Source organism: Aquila chrysaetos (genome assembly GCF_900496995.4).
Source record: "Aquila chrysaetos chrysaetos chromosome W unlocalized genomic scaffold, bAquChr1.4 W_unloc_3, whole genome shotgun sequence".
NCBI classification, from domain to species: Eukaryota; Metazoa; Chordata; class Aves; order Accipitriformes; family Accipitridae; genus Aquila; species Aquila chrysaetos.
In genome coordinates, this window is record NW_024470323.1 from 1,401,589 (window position 1) to 1,416,813 (window position 15,225).

A 15,225-nucleotide genomic window follows, 5' to 3' on the forward strand; every position below is an offset into this window, starting at 1 on the left:
AACTTCTGAATTTGTTTTACTTATCCCTTATTTGCAATACTCTTCCCAATTATAGAGGACTACAAAATTTGTTGGAAACAACCCAAGTCTGTCACTACAATTAATTTAGTTTTGAGGAATCATCTGTTTCTCAATTTGACTTCACAAGCACAGACTGAAGACTTACGCTGTCTTTGGACAACAGTCTTCTTTCTCTCTCTTTTACTTGTTTAGTTCTCTTGTTAGGATTTATGCTTGTACACAAATAATACAAAACCTGAACCACGCTTAAATTGCTATAAGCTAGAAATACATGTGTAGAGGAGCAATTCAATGGATTTGTGCTTCCTGCTTAGACTAAATATGCTCTGTGAGCACAGACAAACAAAGTGTAATAAATCCTTGAGAAAAATCAATTTGGTTCAAATTCATGGGAATTTTTTCAACATTATTCTCATCCTAAATCCAAAACACAGCACTATACCAGCTACTAGGAAAGAAATTAACTCTATCCCAGCTGAAACCAGGACAATATCCAACCCTTATTCTACACCATCTACATCATGCCCAGGTCCCACACTTTCCAATACATCCTTTCCTGTCTTTTGATATATACACACAGATATCATTCCCTTAGTCTATGGGCCTTCCCTCTAAAAATGTCCATTGAGTTCATTTAGTCCATGACTTTGGGCTCCATCTGTCACAGTAGTCCTTCAGGGCAGGAGCAATGGTGTGTGGTGTTGGATTGTTGCATGCTGAAGCCAGTTCCAGTTCTATCATCACTGTGCTTTGCCCAGTTTCATTGAAGTCCATCCTTCATTAATTTGGGTAATTTTTATTGTAATACTGTTGATATGGCATATAGCAACCATAGTAGTGATGACATACAGTATTATATAGCAATTAACATCATACAATTTAATTCATTGGCTATTCTCACCTAAAATCAAATCCCCCTGAGGCACACATCGGACTTCCCCATCCTTTCGCATCACCCACCAAGTGCACCCAGGTCCTTGAGCAAAAGCAATCCCATGAATGGGTTTGCCTTTGTCTGAGGCAGGAGTAACCCAGACTGTCTTCCCTAGCATATTTTTTTATGCGCACTACAGAGGCTTTATCCCCTTCTACAGTACGTAAAAGTTCTGATTGGGCAGGACCACCCCGATTGGCAGATCCTCTGGTGTTGACTAACCAGGTGGCTTTTGCTAAATGTGTATCCCAATGGTTGAAGGTCCCACCCCCCCCCATTGCTCTCAATGTAGTTTTCAGCAGTCCATTGTATCGTTTGATTTTCCTGGAGGCTGGTGCATGATAGGGGATGTGATATACCCACTCAATGCCATGCTCTTTGGCCCAGGTGTCTATGAGGTTGTTTCGGAAATGAGTCCCGTTGTCTGACTCAATTCTTTCTGGGGTGCCATGTCACCACAAGACCTGCTTTTCAAGGCCCAGGATAGCGTTCCAGGCGGTGGCATGGGGTATAGAATATGTTTCCAGCCATCCGGTGGTTGTTTCCACCATTGTAAGCACATGGCACTTGCCTTGGTGAGTTCGTGGGAGTGTGATATAGTCAATCTGCCAGGCTTCCCCATATTTATATTTCAGCCACTGTCCTTGTCGTGGTTTAAGCCCAACCAGCAACAAAGCACCGCTCGCTCACTCCTCCTCCTCCCAGGGGGATGGGAAGGAGAAAACACAACGAAAGGCTCATGGGTTGAGACAAGGACAGGGAGGGATCACTCAGCAATTATGGTCACAGGCAAAAGAGACTTGACTTGGGGAAAAAAAAACAAAACCAAAAATCAATTTAATTTGTTACCAATCAAATCAGAGTAGGACAGTGAGAAATAAAACCAAATCTTAAAAACACCTTCCCCCTCCCCCAACCCTCCCTTCTTCCCGGGCTCAACTCCACTCCTGATTTTCTGTACTTCCTCCCCCCAGCACACAGGGTGGGACGGGGAATGGGGGTTGGGGTCAGTTCATCACACATTGTTTCTGCCGCTCCTTCCTCCTCAGGGGGAGGACTCCTCACTCTTCCCCTGCTCCAGCATAGGGTCCCTCCCACGGGAGATAGTCCTCCACGAACTTCTCCAGTGTGGGTCCTTTCCATGGGCTACAGTTCTTCATGACCTGCTCCAGCGTGGGTCCCTTCCATGGGGTGCAGTCCATCAGTCACAGACTGCTCTAGCGAGGGCTTTCCCATGGAGTCACAGCCTTCTTTGGGGGCATCCCCCTGCTCTGGCGTGGGATCCTCCACAGGCTGCTCCACGGGTGGGCATCTGCTCCACTGCTCACCTCCATGGGCTGCAGGGGGACAGCCTGCTATCTCACCACAGGCTGCAGAGGGAATCACCTGCTCCAGTGCACATCCTTCTTCAATGACCTTTGTGTCTGCATAAGTGTTCCTCTCACATTCCACTCCCCCCCCCCCCCTCCACTGCAGGTTTCCCCTTCTTAAATATGTTAGCTCAGAGGCGCTACTACCGTTGCTGATTGGGTCGGCCTTGGCCAGAGGTGGGTCTGACTTGGAGCCAGGGAAGCTTCTAGCAGCTTCTCACAGGAGCCACCCCTGTAGCCCATCCCCTGCTACCAAAACTCCACCACACAAATCCAATACAGTCCTTCATACCAAAGAGGCTTTAAACACTTGGCTTGCTTGACTGTAGCATGTTTCACATTCATGGATAACCTGTGCAATAGTGTCCACAGTCCAGTTCACCCCTTGATCAGGAGACCATCTATATGTTGCATCTCTTCCCTGATGACCTGAGGTGTCATGGGCCCACTGAGCTATAAATAATTTACCCTTATGTTGCCAGTCCAGATCCACCTGAGACACTTCAATCTTGGCGGCCTGGTCCACCTGCTGGTTGTTTTGATGTTCTTCAGTGGCCCGCCGCTTGGGTACATGAGCATCTACGTGACGTACTATATTGGGTTTGTGTGGCAAGGTTTTGGTAGCAGAGGGGTTACAGGGGTGGCTTCTGTGAAAAGCTACTAGAAGCTTCACCTATGTCCCATGGAGCCAATGCCAGCCGGCTCCAAGACGGACCCGCTGCTGGCCAAGGCTGAGCCAATCAGCAATAGTGGTAGCACCTCTGTGATAACATTTAAGAAGGGGAAAAAAGTTGTGGCAGGCACAGAAACTGCAGCCAGAGAGAGGAGTGAGAACATGTGAGAGAAACAACCCTGCAGACACCAAGGTCAGTGAAGAAGGAGGGGGAGGAGGTGATCCAGACACCAGAGCAGAGATTCCCCTGCAGCCCGTGGTGAAGACCATGGTGAGGCAGGCTGTCCCCCTGCAGCCCATGGAGGTCCATGGTGGAGCAGATATCCACCTGCAGCCCGGGGAGGACCCCACGCCAGAGCAGGTGGATGCCCAAAGGAGGCTGTGACCCCGTGGAGGATCCATGCTGGAGCAGTGTGGTCCTGAAGGACTGCACACCATGGAAGGAACCCACGCTGGAGCAGTTTGTGAAGAACTGCAGCCCATGGAAAGGACCCACGTTGGAGAAGCTCATGGAGGACTGTCTCCCATGGGAGGGACCCCACACTGGAGCAGGGGAAGAGTGTGAGGATTCCTGCCCCTGAAGAGAATGAAGCAGCAGAGACAATGTGTGATGAACTGACCACAACCCCCATTCCCCTTCCCCCTGCACCACTGGGGAAGTTAGGTAGAGAATCTGGGAGTGAAGCTGTGCCCGGGAAGAAGGGAGGGGTGGGGGGGAAGGTGTTTTAAGATATGGTTTTATTTCTCATTACCCTACTCTGATTTGATTGGCAATAAATTAAGTTAATTTTCCCCAAGTTGAGTCTGTTTTGCCATGATGGTAATTGGTTGAGTGATCTCTCCTGTCCTTAGCTCGACCCATGAGCCCTTTGTTATATTTTCTCTCCCCTGTCCAGCTGAGGAGGGGGAGTGATAGAACGGCTTTGGTGGGCACCTGGCGTCCAGCCAGGGTTAACCCACCACATGTACTTTTTACAACCAGAGTCTCTAGCTGGGATGCAATATCTTGCACAGTGTGGCAGTCCAATTGGGTTTACCTCTGCGCTGCCAGTTGCTCTTCTTCCATTGCTGTAACCACCCCCACAGGGCATTTGCCACCATCCATGAGTCGGTATAGAGATAGAGCACTGGCCATTTCTCTCTTTCAGCAATGTCTAACGCTAGCTGGATGGCTTTCACCTCTGCAAACTGACTCGATTCACCTTCTCCTTCAGCAGTTTCTGTGACTTGTCGTGTAGGACTCCATACAGCAGCCTTCCAGCTCTGATGTTTTCCCACAATGCGACAGGACCCGTCAGTGAACAGGGCATATTGCCTCTCATTTTCTGGCAGTTTATTATAGTGGGGCCTCTTCAGCACATGTCACCTCCTCCTCTGGTGACATTCCAAAATCTTTGCCTTCTGGCCAGTCCATGATCACTTCCACAATTCCTGGCGAACTGGAGTTTTCTATGCGAGCCCATTGTATGATTAGTGCAACCCACTTACTCCACGTGGCATCAGTCGCGTGATGTGTAGAGGGGACCCTCCCTTTGAACATCCAGCCCAGCACTGGCAGTCAGGGTGCTAAGAGGAGCTGTGTTTCAGTACCAACCACTTCTGAGGCAGCTCGAACTCCTTCATATGCTGCCAATATCTCTTTTTCAGTTGGAGTATAGCGAGCCTCGGATCCTCTGTATCCCCGACTCCAAAACCCCAGGGGTCGTCCTCAGATCTCCCCCGGTGCTTTCTGCCAGAGATTCCAGGTAGGGCCATTCTCCCCTGCTGCAGTGTAAAGCACATTTTTAACATCTTGTCCTGCCTGGACTGGCCCAAGAGCTACTGCATGAACAATCTCCCGCTTAATTTGTTCAAAGGCTTGTTGTTGCTCAGGGCCCCATTTAAAATCATTCTTCTTCTTCCGGGTCACTTGATAGAGAGGGCTTACAATCAGACTGTAATTTGGAATATGCATCCTCCAAAAATCCACAATGCCTAAGAAAGCTTGTGTTTCCTTTTTACTAGTCGGTGGAGACATAGCTGCTATTTTGTTGATCACATCCATCTGATGATGTCCATCTTGCCATTTTATTCCTAAAAACTGGATCTCCTGTGCAGGTCCCTTGACCTTACTTCATTTTATGGCAAAACCAGCTTTCAGAAGGATTTGGATTATTTTCTTCCCTTTCTCAAAGACTTCTTCTGCTGTGTTGCCCCATACGATGATGTCATCAATGTACTGCAGGTGTTTCAGAGCTTCACCCTGTTCCAGTGCAGCCTGGATCAGTCCATGGCAAATGGTGGGGCTGTGTTTCCACCCCTGGGGCAGTTGATTCCAGGTGTAGTGGATGTCCCTCCAAGTGAAAGCAAACTGTGGCCTGCACTCTGCTGCCAAAGGGATTCCATTATTTCTCCAAGGCCAAATTTCGGAGAATGGATTGCATTTTTTTCCTCTGGTAGGACTAAATATTGTGCTGAATTAACGTGCTAGAAAGAAATAAGTCTTTATATGGTCTATATATGGTCTTCATTTTGCAAGCTAGAAATATTGTAAACATTCAGTTTCTTTTAAATATAAGAGCCTTAAGTTTCATGACATTAGAACATGCAAGCAAATAAAATTGGAAGAATATCTTTTAAAAACAAATAAAACTGATTTAGAATTTGAAAGCATTGGTTATGGCATTCTTCTGATTAATCTAATGAACAGAAATCACTGTGAACCATAGTCACTGAAATTCACCCAACATACTCTCATTATTTCCTGAAGTCCATTGTTTATAAACATAAATATAAGATTATAACTTATTTTTAAGAAATCTTAAAATACTTCTATAATTTTCAGGAGAATTATTCTGAGTTTACACATAATTGATACGAGATCTTGTTTGCCTGCATCTCCCTCCACACTAATACCCTGAAGACTGACTATCCCAAAAAAAGGACTGAATATCAGTTGTATATCTGGAAAGGTTTTCCTAATTTTCTGGGGAGAGATCCCATAAGCCATGATGCTGTAGCTTCTATTTCCCAAAGACTACACAAGTTGAATTGTCTTACTATAGAATTTTCCTTTGAAATCTAACAAACTTCTGTTCCTTGATTTATTTTATTTCAGCACTCAAAGCATTAATAATACTTGTACTTGCCCATTGAAATGAAAAAATCATCTCAAAGGTAAGAGGTAGATTTTGCTTGTTGATCCCAATATAAGGAGAAAAAGAATTATCTTAAAAAATAGTTCCAATCCCAATTAAAGGATTTCTTGATGCTTTTAACTTTCCAATATACCTCCTTTGAGTAATGATTTGAAAAAAATCATTTTAACGTACTTTTCTTACCCCTTTTTTTTAATTCTTCTGATCCATTCCTACTTAGTGGAATTACTAAGTAACATTCATTCTTGTATGTACCTTGGGGGGATCTGCAGTAAATCTGAGGTGACAGTAACACAAATTCCTCACTTTTCTTTGAGCATGTGCTGTATCATAATTAACATCTCTCAGCTCTGGTGAGGCTTTCCAGCTGCTGTGCTGAACAAGGAAGTCTCAAAGAAGGTACGGTATGGACCAGAAATAGAGCCTGCTGTTCTGGGTAGTGAACACCTGTAGCGTGGCTACATATCAAGGTGCCGCGATTAGATCACTGGTCGGCCCGGACCAGGGAAGAGACAGATAACACACATGGTGTGAGTGTCAACTTCCTCTTTTATTGCGCAGTTAATTCCTTTTATACTAACAACAGTAGGTGGGATCACAGATACGTCATAGGGAGGCGACGACTAGCCTTCTACCTTTCCGTGACATCGCGAGATCTTCCGAACGCCGTACCCTACATCTCCCCCTCCCCATGTCTAGCTAGCTTCTATTGTTATAAACAGTTACCACTTCTATCACCCTATAACAGGGTTTCTTCTGCTAAGGGTGTGTAAGGAACATAAGCATATGCAAGCATGGTTTGCTGGACTAGTCTATTTAACAAGTTTCTAATAAACGCTAAGATACAGGGGATGAGCATATAAATAATCACTAACATACATAGACCTCCTATTATGAAGGAACCCCACCTTTTCAGCCAGCCAAACCAATCTCCGGTAATGCTCGGAAGCCCTACCACTCTTACAGCTTCTTGTAGTTTCCGAATGACTTCGGCCTGCTGGCGGATGCTTCTTAGCATGTCAGTTACTTGTAAAATCTAGACAACAAAACTCTATAAAGGCAGAACTATTTTGCTTGCAACCTACATCAAACTGAGCTAACAAGAAATCTATGGGTGGGATCAGTGCTTGAAGCTGATTCGTTGTTGTTTCTTGAAGTGCTGCTAATTCCTCAAGAGCTTTGGCCGTGGCATTTCCTTGCCACAAAACTAAACATGCCAAGGCTTGAATATTCGCCGGATTCACCCAGGACCCCATGGGAAGGATTGCTGAAAGCATTAAGAACAAAAAGCTGGTGGGTAGGCGGACAGTTGGGTCACAAGAGCCATCCAACTTTACCATCTCTAGACTCCTTTTCTGATGGGTTATGTTGCCCAAGTCTGTCTCTTTTGGCGCCCAGGCTCTCAACCGCCCTAGGGAGCATAGCCCTCCCTTTAGCCCTGGAGGTATCACCTTGTATGCAGTTAGACCGCAAAGCAGCACCAGATCATCCAGCAGTTCCCACGGTACGGGGGACCGGCCTGAAAGTCAATTGATGAAAGCTGTACTGCTATTGCTGGTAGCACGGTCAGTGGTGTGACTGTTAAACTGTAACCAGAAATATAAGTCGGATGGTAGAACATCCTCACTGGCTGTGGCCAAGTTGTTTTGGTCGGGGCTCCCCTCGGACCAAACCCAGGGCACCGTCCAATTAGGTCTAAAGGTCCCGGCCAGTTGCCATGGTTGCGGCTGAAACCCAGGACGGGGTCTCCCTAGTTCTATCATTTGGATGGTCAGGTTCACCCTCCTCCCCAGTGTTCCCTTGCTCGGCTGTATGCTCAAAGGCATGGAATTCAACCAGAGACTATCGGCGATCCTCTGGCCAATTGTATCACCGATATTATTCGTAAAGACCTTCTGAAGTGAGTCTATCGTGTCGTTCACAGTCAAGTTCATCGGTGGTATGCTGATGTTAAAGCTTACTGTCTGGGGCGTTCAGATTTCCGCCTGTGAGCGATTTCGACTCTTCTGTTGACACTTGTTCGTACACAATGTTTTCAGCTCCGTCTCTGACAGCCGGATCCCATAAAGACACGTATTGATGGGCTCTGAGAGGGATGTCAGCTGGATACACATCAGGCCCCCCAATTGGTTTTGCATCCACTGCCAGAAATTCGTAGCAGATACCCAGGACATCACAAGCCAGGAAAGGATGACAGCGATCTGTAAAGAAAAACACTCAAACACTAGGAGGTTAGGGCAGGACGAACCATATGACTAGGGACCTATTTCAGTAGCCCTTCAGGCGTCTGTACACAGGCGTACCCCCACCCGAGCAATAACCAGAAACGCTGTGGGAGCTGCTATGATTTCTCCCTCAATTAAGGCATCGCGAATAATTCCCCGCGCAGGTAAAAGGGGTGCATCAAAGGATATGGCTGGCGGTTTTTCTCGCTTCACAGCAGGCTCCAGCTGTGCCAGCTTTTCTATTACTGACTGCAACTGCTGCGAAGTGAGCTCCAGCCCCTCTTCGTGCTCTTGAGGCGACCCGGGCGTAGACGAAGGCAACGGAGGGTATATGCTAGGTATAATTTGTTCATGTTGAGCGGCGATATCTGGGGGCTGTTTTTTCCTAGGCAGATTTTTACTCGCTTCCTGATTCTGTAGGGTTTCCTTTAAGTGTACGGTTAGGGAGGCTTGGGAACTGTCAGATGGCTGATTAATATCGGCAGTCCCAGGGAGTGGAGCAGAAGTCAAGGGCACAGGAGCAGGCGGACAAGCTCCAGGGAAGCCAAAAGTCTCTCTCGCTGCATTATGTTTTTCTCCCTGCATTTCCCCTTCGCTTGAGGTTGGAGAGAGAGCAGCAAAAGCAGAGGCAGACACTTTACGATCTGCTTTCATTTCTTGTAGAGTTGTCTTAATTAATGTCCATAAAGTTGCAAGACCTTTAACTTCTTTAGACCCGTCACTAATTTCATCCCACAGGGAGGTTCCGATAGCTTCCCAGGTACTAAGCTCAAAAGCTGTACCCACACTAATTAAAAGGTTTCTGTCCTTGCTCCATTGTAAAAGCCGCTTTAAACAAGCCTCATCATATTTTATGCCTCTCTTTGAGAGAATATGTTGAAGGAGATTTAGGACCACTTCTTGCTCTGTCCAACCCCATCTCCTTCTCTGACTGCTCACCTGATTAGGGCGAGATTCCCTTTTTCTATTCACTCGCGCGCGCGCTTCCTTGTCTTCCCCAGCTCAGCTGGTCATCCTGCCAGGGCAGCAGGAATAATTTCGGCCGGCTTCTCCACTCCCTCTCTCCATCAGCGCCTGTCATAGAATGCAACACCGATCCGAGGGTCCCTTGTTCGGGCGCCAATTGCAGAGGCTCAGGACATCACACACAGACCAATGTGATCAGGTGAAGCCCCCTTTACTAGAGCATCAGACATCATTTTATACATTGATTACATCCATACATGCGTTTAGCTATTTTACTATTGGTTACACACATTATTCACGCACTGTCCACGCATCTAGTTACACTTAATGATTGGTTATATCAACACTGTACACGCGCATAAACATAAAACATAATTGGTTATACTAACTAAAACATGCGAGACTTGTCTCAGTCTAATTGGTCAAGATAAACTGCCGAATTGAGGTTGTTTGTGCCAAGTTCTCTTTATCGTGGAATGCGCACCTGTGTTTTTCTAATTGGTATCTTTCTTTTTTTGTCTTCTTGTTTATTCTGTTCAAGGCCTTCTAAAGGCATCTGGAATGCTCTTGTGACCGTTAGCTAAATATGTTCCCACAACAATTCCCCCCTTTTTCTATTAAAAGAGCATTAACAGATCTAGTCACCACCATCCGCGAACTCAGCCCAGCAATCGGTAGGTGCCAGCTTTATGTGGGCGTCCCCACAGAGGCAACGATGGCCTTGCCGTACACCAACCCAATGCTCTTTGGAAAGTCCCGGTATTTATACATTTGCAGAGGAACGGATTTCAGCACACGTGGCCAGCGGGTGCCGAAATTCGCCTCGGTTGAAACATGGGGAGCCTATGACGCATGCGCTTGCTGGCCAGGCGCGCTGCACGAGTCATAGCCATCCTGTCTATTGGTTCATGGGCTTTGTGATGCGGTTGCAATGCACAGAGAATCTTGACCTGTTATGTTGGTCAAGGTGACCTACACGTTAGTTTTTGGCTGAGGTGGTATTCACATTGTCGCACCATCTAGGGTGTTCCAGATGATGACGGTCGTACAAATCGAGCGGGAGTCCATCGTGGGCCTGTGAACTCAGCCCTTTGCAAATATCTATGAATACAATTAATTAAAACACAGTAAAAGCAACATTATACCTAATAAAATACACAAGACTAAAAGAAACCCCGATTTTTAACAAAGATACAAACCAACTCCTAAGTCCCCATCCCGCAGCTAAATGCTCTAAGCCGAAATGACAGCTTTCTTAATTGCGTTGAAACTCTTGCAGCTCCTTCTTGCCTCTGCAGTTCTGTTATCTTGTTTATTGCTCCACTGTCCAAGTTCCTCATGTCCGTTGTTTCTCTGGTGGTTCAAAAGTCCATTCATACTGCAGCTGTCGTACTCCGGCCCACTCATGCTAACTGCGGCCTACTTGTGCTAACTCTAAATAATCAGGCTCAAAGAAATGTTCCCCTATTTTCCATGAAATCTCCCACATTTTCCCCTTTTTGTTTTGTTTTTTTTGTTTGTTTGTTTGTTTGTTTTTTTTTTTTTTTTTTGCAAGCCAAGTTACAAGAAATGCTTTTGCAATCATATGTTCAACTATTTTATGATACATGGTACAATCATTACAACTGCTAATATTACAATTAAAATAATTAAGCCATGCATAAGCAAATCTTTCAACCATCCCATAATTCCCAAACTTCTTAGCCATCCACTTAAACCTGTGTCAGTTATCGTGAGCCTTTTACTGTGAATCATATTAATATCAGGTGTTAATAATGTAAGTCGTCCGAGGCTACATGGCCTCCCGTTAAGTTTTGATGGAATTCCTCTCCCACGCTCTATTCTCTCAAATAAAAAAAAACATCACCGCAGGTAAAGCAGCTGGAATAGAAAAAAGAGTGTGATATTCTGGAATAGATATAGTTACACCAAGCTGTAGCATTTCTATATACAGGCAAAATAGCATTTACATTCTGACCCTTTCGAGTGGTGTTATGGGTGTAATTAAACATCACACAGGGATTCATGATGACTGATCCTAAGAACTCTAACTCTTGAGGTTCTTGTAATACTTGAGGCAGGTGTGCATACAACAGGAAAAGTAAACATGGTATCTCCTTGCTGTAGAGCTTTTTCTCGACAGCGTTGCATCAAACTATGTGTATTTTTTCCCAAATCATTAAGTGAATCGTCACGGATTAGACAGAGGCACAGAGTTAGAGGGATTAGCAGGAGAAGGAGATACAGGTAGTGTAGTAAAGTCAGGTTCTGTTTTAAGTTCAGCAAACCCTGGAGAGGGAGTACTAGGCGATTGGGGTGGGGGGGGGGGGGACGGCCGCGGCAGGCAGCGGTGGAGGTAATGAGCGATATAAATCCGGCTCTTTTTCAGAGTCCACCCTGCCTGATGCAAAAGAATTATTATCGGAATCAGAATCCTGCTCGTTAGTGGCCTGCTTACAGACTGCCTCCTCAAAAGCAGTATCAGGTTGTATTGATATGATTTTCTCTGCCAGCTGTAAATGTACCAGCGTAGTAGAAATAAATTTCCATGTCGACAACAAGGTTTTAGCAAGCATTCGTGAGTCATGTGGAGTTAAGGTTGACCCAGAAAATGTATGGGACAAAACTGCCTGTGTAAAAGGAGATTTTAAACCATACTGAGCAATTGTAACTTTTGTTTCTTTTATGATTTTCCAATCAAATAGAACCCATTGATTACCCCCAGCCCCAATCAATTGACCTCGTACTGTAATGGGCCACTCTGGGGGCCAGACATGAACTGGAATCACGGTAACATCTGCTCCTGTATCTAACAGGGCTAGCAGACTAATGCGGGGTGGAAAAAGGGGTAGTCCCACCTCTAGAACGATCACCCTTTCCGGACGGGTTTTCATGCCCATGGTCAATGCTATTTGGGCAGTAGGAGGAACCGTTGTCACATTGCCCTGTTCCTGCCCCTCCCCTTCAGCGGTCAGTTCCACGGGAGCACTGTTTGATCCTGGGTTGTTGTCGCTGGGCCCTGTACAAAAACCGAAGGGGAGGGCCCGGCCCCCATCCCTCCCCTCGTACCGTTTCCCGACATGGGTCCCCGTTGTTTTGCACACCGCGGAGCCCCCTGCTGGGCCCCGGTGCGGCATTCTCGAGCTCTGTGCCCGAGCTTGCCACATTTCCAACAACGGAGGTTGCCCGCCCCCACCTCCTGGGCCGACCCTTCGGGTTTGGTTGCGCAATCCCTCGCTATATGGCCTCTACCCCCACATCGGTGACAAGCGCCTGCACCCGCCTGCAAAACTCGTTGCAAGGCCGCCACTACCGGACGCGCTTCCCGGTGTTGCTCTCTCTCCAGTACATGGCGTATCATGTTACCTAGGGACGAACCCGCTGGCAAATGAGAGACAAGCGCTGCGCTCTGTGGGTTAGCTTGAGCCCTAGCACATTCAAGCACAATCGCCTCTTTAGCCGCCTCCGGAAGGTTTGCCGCCTACACAGCAAGCTGAAGCCGATCTAAAAAGGCAGTAAACCTCTCGGCAATCCCCTGCCGAACTTTCACGCAAGGGGGGTCCGCTCTATCCATGGCCGCGACACGCCTAAGAGCGGCCAAGGCAGTTGTTGCAACTGCCGTAAAGTCACGCCCGCGTATGCCCTGTGCCTGTGCCCGAGGCGTTGCAAACCGTCCCTCCCCCATGAGCTGCCGAACCACCCGCCGCAACTCCTCTCATGGATACTGGGGGGGGGGGGGGGGGGGGGGGGGGGGGGCGCATCAGGTCCCGCTGGTGCCGCCTCTGCAGGAAAAACCTCCGTCTCCGCCGCACCCTCCGTGCCCATGTCCGCAATTAAGGACGGACCACTCTGCGAGCCCCGCTCCACGGCCGCCCGCTCCGTCTGAGTCCGACCCGCTGTCCCCGAGGGCACTGTCCCCGCTGTCCCCGAGGGCACTGTCCCCGCTGTCCCCGAGGCGGCGCTGCACCCACAGACACAGCAGCTCGCGCCGCCAACCAGCACGCCTCAGCCTCCCGTCCCGCCGCGACCACCTGCTCCACCTTCCCCCAACTCTGCAATCGTTCAGCAGCCCCGCGCTCGGATCGGAGCAAGGACTCCCGAATCTCTCCCCAATTTGGGGGGCTCAAAACTTCTCTAGGAGACCCAATGTCTCCCCGGCGCAGCATCCATTGGATGCGTTCGCCCGTGGAGCCCTTCCTAATCGAACCGCGGGCACCCACCTCATCAGCTAACACCTTTAATACCTTAATCGCTTGCGCAAGCTCCATTGTCGCCTGTGCGACCGATCACGTCGGGGTCACCACTATGTAGCAGTGCTACATATCAAGGTGCCGCGATTAGATCACTGGCCGGCCCGGACCAGGGAAGAGACAGATAACACACACGGTGTGTGCGTCAACTTCCTCTTTTATTGCGCAGTTAAATCCTTTTATACTAACAACGGTAGGTGGGATTACTGATATGTCATAGGGAGGCGACGACTAGCCTTCTACCTTTCCGTGACATCGCGAGATCTTCCGAACGCCGTACCCTACAAACACCCTAGCTTTAAATCTGGTACTTGCAAGGATAACCCTCAGAGATGTTAAAAGATATCAAAAAGGCCTAGACAAACAAACAGTAGATTTGTATAAATGAAAACCCAGCTTGAGGAAGTGTTTCTCTTAGTTTCTTGGCTGAGACAGAACTGAAACCTCGTGCTCCCCACCCTCACTCTTATATTGTCATTATCTAGCCTTATGTGAAAAGAGTAAAACCTGGGACATTTGTCCTAGAATTACTGCTAGGCTAAACTTTTTTTTTTTTTTAGCAATTAGTGTTTGTGTATATATTTACTTTAAACGTACATAGAGACAAATATCCTATCAAAATAGACAAGTTCATGTCCCAGGAAAAACAAAAGCAACCTTGGAATACTTTATAAAAATGTGAAATATATTAACCTGATTCGTGTCAATATAAAACAATGATAGGGCCGCATGGTGAAATGTGACCCTCTCTGCCTATGTAATCTTTAACCGTTTTGCTTGATCTTGTATAACCGTAGGCCTAAGGGAAGTAGGAGAGTATGTATATAGTTCTTGCCTCCTGCAAAAGCCATATAACAGTAGGAAATTACGAAAGTTGGAAACGAAATAAAATCAGACATCAAGTAGAAATCGAAAAATACTTTACACGGTCTCTCGGAAGCAGTGGAATCCTATAGTTGCAAAAGAATTTGCAAAGGTTTAAAGAAAAAGGGGGGGGATTGATATAGAGAACGAACTGCTTATTGCTTAATGATTGTCTCTCTGTAACTTTACATACCAAGGACTGGTGTTTGTCAAGGATTAAGCCTGTCAGAGACTGGTACTTGGGAATGATGAGCAAGAAGGAACCAAGAGCGATCACAAGACTTAATTAAGTGTTCGATGAATTTACGATCTTGTTAAGAAGGCACAAGTAGAGGCCTTGCTTGAATAGATAAGGCCGGAAAAGATAAGAACTCCTGCCTTTGTTCCCATCCTTGTAGATAATTTAGTTTAAACTACCCATATGGTTCTATACCACTAATGAGAACTTAGATAATAAGAACACTAACAAGCACTAATGTATCAAAACATGTAAAGGACCATACTGCGCAGAATCACCTGAGGAGGGTCAAATAGCGGACAAGTGAGGAAGACTATGGAAGACCACCAGAGGACTCCTGAAGACCACCAGAGACCTCCAATGCGCCTGCGTAAAGGACATTTGCATATGCTAACAGTTTCCCGGAAAACTAATGAATATGTATAACATTTCTCAGGAATCTAGTGAATATGTATGTAGAACCTGTACTTAACCTGCACAATTAGACCTGATGGGGTGTGCCTTGGTAGAGCAGAGGCTCCCGGTGCACCCAGCGCTGTTTGCTTGC

The 15,225-nt window shown here is 46.9% G+C and overlaps 1 pseudogene; it reads right to left on the reverse strand.

Annotated features, from left to right (window-relative positions):
• Positions 1–5,260: 5,260 nt before the first annotated feature.
• LOC121233028 overlaps positions 5,261–15,225 on the reverse strand; it is a 54,880-nt pseudogene continuing 44,915 nt past the window's right edge.